The 6,286-nt window shown below is 37.8% G+C and overlaps 2 non-coding genes across 2 annotated transcripts; both read right to left on the bottom strand.

Moving 5' to 3' along the window:
- Nucleotides 1–786: 786 nt before the first annotated feature.
- On the bottom strand, nt 787–859 carry TRNAF-GAA (transfer RNA phenylalanine (anticodon GAA)). The gene has a single exon. It is a non-coding gene; the product is annotated as a tRNA-Phe (tRNA).
- Nucleotides 860–2,651: 1,792 nt separating this feature from the next.
- On the bottom strand, nt 2,652–2,724 carry TRNAF-GAA (transfer RNA phenylalanine (anticodon GAA)). Its single transcript has one exon. It is a non-coding gene; the product is annotated as a tRNA-Phe (tRNA).
- Nucleotides 2,725–6,286: the final 3,562 nt, after the last annotated feature.

Here is a 6,286-nt window from a genome sequence, read left to right as displayed (position 1 = left end):
TCAACGAAATTTGAAACTGGTAACTATTTTCCGTAGATGATAATGTTATGAGTGCATCAAGAGGGAAAGAAAAGGAAAGAGGTGGATAAGATATAATAGACAATAATTAGAAAGAACATTAAGGCAAGACAGGAACGGGGGTTCACTTGGCCAGCGGGGGGAGTTCTTTTTACTTTTTTTTTTTCTTTTTTTCAAGGTACATTTTCCTACTTGATACAATTTATATTCTCTTATCTTTTTTTTCAAAATGTAACGTTTATATTCCACCTAAGATGAATTCTTAATTAAGATATACGAAATGTTTCATATATACTGCGATCGAATTAAGAAAAGAAACGAAGATAAAAACCTTTGCAAAAGCTAAAATGTCTACCGCCTTATTATTTAGAAACACCCAACGTCAGGAAAGGAGCACAGACTCAAAGCTCAGAAGAGATAATCTTAAAAGACGAAGGACTGGCTTAATTATCATCATTGCTACTCTCACTCATTCTCCCTTTCCTTCCCCCTCCCCCTTACTAACGTTCACTCATTCATCCCCTCACTTAATCAATCAATTATTCAAACATACAGACACAGGTATGCAAAAACCTGCGTCCAGGTATTGACTCTAGTATGATGAGACAAAGGCTGTCCAGTAAGGACACTGCTCCTACGAAGAGAGTCGGGGGTCACTATAGTTTCTCCTGTTAATCACGTAAAAATAAATATTTCCAAAGCGTGAGAGCCATCGTCAGTATCTGATACAGCTCCTAAATATAATTATGATTATAAAATAACTGTGTATGCCCACACCCGGGATCGAACCGGGGACCTTTAGATCTTCAGTCTAACGCTCTCCCAACTGAGCTATCTAGGGTTTGCATATAAGAATAGAAATTTCAAGAATATTTATTATATATTTTCTGTAGGTGATAATGCTACGAGTGCGTAAAGAGAGAAAAGGAAAGACGAGAATAGAATATAATAAATAAAAGATAGGAATAAGATTAAGGCAAAACAGGGTGAGGGCTTCGTTTGGCCAGTCGGGGTGGGGATTTTTTTTTTCTTAGTTAATTTTCTTTACTTAATATTGTCTTTATAACTTGTGTTTTCAAAATTTAACGTTTATATTCCACCAAAGATGTATTCTTAATTAAGACAAACGAAAAGTTTTACATATACTGCAACCGAATTAAGAAAAGAAACGAAAAGAAGATAAAAGCTAATACGTATACCGCCTTATCATTTAGAAACATCTAACGTCAGGAAAGGAGCAGGGGTGTCACTCAAAGCTCAGAAGAGATAAGCTTAAAAGACGGAGGACTGGCTTAATTATCATGTAAAACGGTTTATTGTAAACGGGAAATAGAAAGAGAGAGAGAGAGAGAGAGAGAGAGAGAGAGAGAGAGAGAGAGAGAATCAGAGACACAGACAGAGACAGAGAGAAAGAGAGAGACAGAGAGAGAGAGAGAGAGAGAGAGAGATATACATATATATAGAGAGAGAGAGAGATGCAGAGAGAGAGAGAGACAGAGAGACAGAGAAAATAAATATAACCATTGATTGAAAAACCTGCCAGGCTGTCTGCTTTCCCTCTTCATCAAAAATCAAAGCCAATTGACGAAACGCAAATCACAGACAGAGCATTTCTTCGTCACCTCTTGTGCTTGTTGCCTTCGCTCCTCGTCAGCAGTAAACTGAAACGTGTGAAATGCTCTCTCTCTCTTTTAATCTTTATCTCTCTGTCTTTACATATATATATATCTACACACACCCTTCCTGTCACTCAGTCTCCCTCTCCTTTCACTCATTCATTCCCTCAAATAATCAATCATTCAAACCCATATACAGACACAGGGAAACAAAAACCTGCATCCAGGTATTAACTCTAGTATGATTAGACAAAGGCTGAGATCAGCGTCCAGGAAGGACACTGCTCCTACGGAAGAGTCGGGGGTCTTACTGAAATATTTTCTCCTGCTTAATCCTGATAAAAAAAAAAAAAAAAAAAAAAATCCAGGGCGTGAGAGCCATCATCAGTATCTGATACGGGAGTTAAATAATAATCCCACACCCGGGGGACCTCTAGATCTTCAGTCTAACGCTCTCCCAGCTGAGCTATCTAGGATTTGTATGTAATAATAGACATTTCAAAATTATTTCAATTTAGTATAAATTTCCGTAGGTGATAATGCTACGAGTGCATAATGAGAGAGAGAAAAGGAAACACTTGAATAGAATTGAATAAATACAAATTAGGAAGAAAATTAAGGCAAAGGGTGAGGGGTTCGTTTGGCCAGTCGAGATGGGGATGTATATATATTTTTTACAAATACTGCGACCGAATTAAGAAAAGAAACGAAAAGAAGATAAAAACCTTTTCTTCTCAAAAGCTAATATGTTTACCGCCTTATCATTTAGAAACATCTAACGTCAGGACTGGAGCTCAGAAGAGATAATCTTAAAGGACGAAGGACTGGCTTAATTATTATGCAAAGCAGCTGACTGTAAATGGGAAAGAGACAGAGAGAGAAAATTAGTCGAGGGTCTTACTATATATCTGCTGGTTAATCACAACATAAACAGAAATATTAAAAAAAACGGGAGAGCCATTGTCAGTATCTGGTACGGCTCCTAAATAATAATTATGATCATAAAATGCCAGTATTTGCCCACACCCGGGATCGAACCGGGGACCTTTAGATCTTCAATCTAACGCTCTCCCAACTGAGCTATCTAGGGTTTGCATATAAGAATAGAAATTTCAAGAACATTTATTATATATTTTCTGTAGGTGACAATGCTACGAGTGCATAAAGAGAGAAAAGGAAAGACGAGAATAGAATATAATAAATAAAAGATAGGAATAAGATTAAGGGAAAACAGGGTGAGGGTGGGGATTTTCTTTTTTTAATTAATTTTCTTGATACACTTAATATTGTCTTTATAACTTTATATTCCACCAAAGATGTATTCTTAAGATAAACGAAAGGTTTTACATATAATGCGACCGAATAAAGAAAAACAAAAAGAAGATAAAAGCCTCTTCTTCGCAAATGCTAATACGTTTACCGCCTTATCATTTAGAAACATCTAACGTCAGGAAGGGAGCAGAGGTGACAGACTCAAAGCTCAGAAGAGATAATCTTAAAACGCGAAGGATTGGATTTATTATCATGTAAAACGGCCGACTGTAAACGGAAAGAGATAGATATATAGATAGATAGAGAGAGAGAGATACAGAGAGAGAGAGACCGAAAGAGATGGAGAGAACCGGAAATAGAGAGAGAGAGAGAGAGAGAGGCCGACAGAGATGGAGAGACAGAAATGGAGACAGAGAGAGCACATACATATCCATTGACTGAAAAACCTGCCAGGCTGTCTGCTTTCCCTCTTCATCAAAAATCAAAGCCAATTGACGGAAACGCAAATCACAGACAGCATTTCTTCGTCACCTCTTGTGCTTATTGCATTCGCTCCTCGTCAGCAGTAACCTGAAACTTGTGAAATGCTCTCTCTCTCTCTCCCTATCTATCTATCTCTTTTAATCTTTACATATATACATGTACACGCACTATTCCTGTCACTCAGTCTCCCTCTCCTTTCACTCATTCATTCCCTCAAATAATCAATCATTCAAACCCATATACAGACACAGGGAAACAAAAACCTGCATCCAGGTATTGACTCTAGTATGATTAGACAAAGGCTGAGATCAGCGTCCAGGAAGGACACTGCTCCTACGGAAGAGTCGGGGGTCTTACTTCAACATTTTCTCCTAGTTAATCCCAATATAAACAGAAATATTTCCAAAGCGTGAAAGCCATCGTCATTATCTCATACGAAACCTAAATAGTAATAATAATTGTAAAATGAATGACCTTGCCCACACCCGGGAACGAACCGGGGACCTTTAGATCTTCAGTCCAATGCTCTCTTAACTGAGCTGCCTAGGCTTTGTGTAATAGAAAAGAAATTTTAATTAAATTGGAACTTGATATATATTTTCCGTAGGTGATAATGTTACGAGTGCATAAAGACAGAAAGAGAGAAAGGCAACGACGTTAATGAAATATAATGAATATAAGTTACGAAGAAAATGAAGGCAAGACTGCGTGGGGGGTTCGATTGGCCAGTGCGTTTTTTCAACTAAGATTGTCTTAATACACTTAATTTTCTCTTTAAATCTTACATGTTTTCAAAATGTTGCAACGTTTATATTCCACCTACGATATATAATCAAGATAAGCGAAAGGTTTCATATATACTGCGAAAAGAAACGAAAAAATAAAAACCGTTTCTTTGGAAAAGCTAATATGTATACCGCCTTATTATTTAGAAACATCTAACGTCAGGACTGGGGCAGGTGTGTCATACTCAAAGCTAAATAAAAAGCTTAAAAGACGAAGGATTGGCTTAATTAATGTGTAAAACGGCTGACTGTAAACGGAAGAGAGAGAAAGAGAGAGACAGAGAGGGAGAGAGAGAGAATAAGACCGACAGAGACGGAAACACAGATAGAGAGAGCACAATGACTGAATAACCTGCTAAGCTGTTTGCTTTGACTCCTCATCAGAAATCGAGGCCAATTGACGAAAACGCAAATCACAGACAGAGCATTTCGTCGGCACCTCTCGTGCTTATTGCATTCGTTCGCTGTCAGTAGTAAACTCAAAGCTATGAAACGCTCTCTCTCGCTCTCGCTCTCTCTCTCTCTCTCTCTCTCTCTCTCTCTCTCTCTCTCCCTCTCTCTCTCTCTCTCTCTCTCTCTCTCTCTCTCTCTCTCTCTCTCTCTCTCTCTCTATATATATATATATATATATATATATATATATATATATATATATATATATATATATATATACATATATATATAAATATTTACACACACAAAAACACACAAACTTACTCTCACTCATTCTCCTTTTCCTTCCCTCTACCCCTTACTAACTCTCACTCGTGCATTCCCTCACAAAAAAATCAATCATTCATACACACACAGACACGTTTACACAGCTAATTAACAACGATGATCATAAAACCCATAAGCCTTTGCTCAGACCCGGGATCGAACCGGGGACCTTTAGATCTTGTCTAACGCTTTCCCAACTGAGCTATCACCGATTCGTATATTTCTAATGTAATTCCAATGATTTTTGAATTTATATATTTTCAATAGGTGATAATGTTACGCGTGCCTAAAGAGGGAAAGAGAGAAAGTAAAGAGAGAAAGGGAAGAGTTGGATAAGATATAACAGACTAATTAGGAGGAAGATTGAGGCAAGACAGGGACGGAGGTCCCTTTGGCCCGTGGGGGGGGGGGGAGTTTCTTTTTATACAAAGGACATTTTGTTGCTTGATACATTTAATATTCATTATACTTAATGTTTAATATATTTTCAAAATGTAACGTCTATATTCCACCTAAGATAAACTAAAAATTTCATATATACTGCGATCGAATTAAGAAAAGAAACAAAAAGAAGATAAGAACCTTCTCAAAAGCTCAAATGTATACCGCCTTATTATTTAGAAACATCTAACGTCAGGAAAGGAGCTCAGAAGAGATAATCTTAAAAGACGAAGGACTCGTTTAATTATCATATAAAATGGCTCACTGTAAGCGTGAAAGAGAGAGAGAGAGAGAGAGAGAGAGCGAGAGAGAGAGAGAGAGAGATAGATAGATAGATAGATAGATAGATAGAGAGAGAGAGAGAGAGAGAGAGAGAGAGAGAGAGAGAGAGAGAGAGAATGAAAGAGAGAGAGAGAGAGAGAGAGGCCGAAAGAGACGGAGAAAGACAGGAATAGAGAGAGAGCACATGCATATCCATTGATTGAAAAGCCTGGTAGGCTGTCTGCTTTCCCTCCGTCAAAAATCAAAGCCAATTGACGGAAACGCAAATCACAAACAGAGCATTTCTTCGTCACCTCTTGTGCTTATTGCATTCGCTCCTCGTCAGCAGTAACCTGAAATTTGTGAAATGCTCTCTCTATCTATCTATCTATCGATCTGTTTTTCTCTTTATCTCTCTATCTTTACATAAATACATCTACACACACTATTCCTGTCACTCAGTCTCCCTCTCCTTTCACTCATTCATTCCCTCACTTAAATAATCAATCATTCAAACCCATATACAGACACAGGGAAACAAAAACCTGCGTCCAGGTATTGACTCTAGTATGATTAGACAAAGGCTGAGATCAGCGTCCAGGAAGGACACTGCTCCTACGGAAGAGAGTCGGGGGTCTTAATGTAATTTTTTTTCCTGGTTAATCCCAATACAAACACAAATATTTCCAA

This window comes from Penaeus vannamei, chromosome 4, assembly GCF_042767895.1.
Source record: "Penaeus vannamei isolate JL-2024 chromosome 4, ASM4276789v1, whole genome shotgun sequence".
Classification (NCBI taxonomy): Eukaryota; Metazoa; Arthropoda; class Malacostraca; order Decapoda; family Penaeidae; genus Penaeus; species Penaeus vannamei.
This window is presented reverse-complemented; position numbering and strand designations above follow the sequence as displayed.